We start from the raw sequence: 438 nt of genomic DNA, 5'->3' as shown, positions 1-438 counted from the left end.
ACCCCCCTGCCCTTCGCCGGCCCCCGCGAGCACGGGAAGCCGGAGAGCTCTGCTCAGGAAGATCCCTCGCAGCCGAGAAAGAAAGCCCCCTGAGTCCTGGCGCTCCTTTCCTAGAAAGGACGGAGGTTCACGCGGAATAATCCTATTAATACGTTAAAACACCCTTAGCATTTTAAAGGGAGGAAGTGTGATAGATGCACGCCAGGCTTTAAAAACAAGCAGGTGTTTTGTGTACATTTGGAGTTCCTGTTTTTGCTCATCTTTCACCACCCCACCCTCCACACACTAACATCTCTTCCCCACCAGCTGTAAAAGAACCTCTGCGCTAGATATTCTTTTTTTTTTTTTTAAAGAACTCCCCCAAATAAGTTTTGCCTTCCTTTAGGCCTGTTTCATTATCTTTTAAAATACAGACCCTGATTCTCTAGGAAGTCAGGA

At 47.5% G+C, this 438-nt stretch overlaps 1 protein-coding gene across 1 annotated transcript in view; it reads left to right on the top strand.

Annotated features, from left to right (window-relative positions):
• Positions 1–438, top strand: part of BHLHE41 (basic helix-loop-helix family, member e41) — a 6,824-nt gene that overhangs the window by 2,858 nt on the left and 3,528 nt on the right. The window lies entirely within an intron of this gene.

The sequence above is a fragment of the Myotis brandtii genome, unplaced genomic scaffold, assembly GCF_000412655.1.
Source record: "Myotis brandtii unplaced genomic scaffold, ASM41265v1 scaffold358, whole genome shotgun sequence".
NCBI classification, from domain to species: domain Eukaryota; kingdom Metazoa; phylum Chordata; class Mammalia; order Chiroptera; family Vespertilionidae; genus Myotis; species Myotis brandtii.
This window is presented reverse-complemented; position numbering and strand designations above follow the sequence as displayed.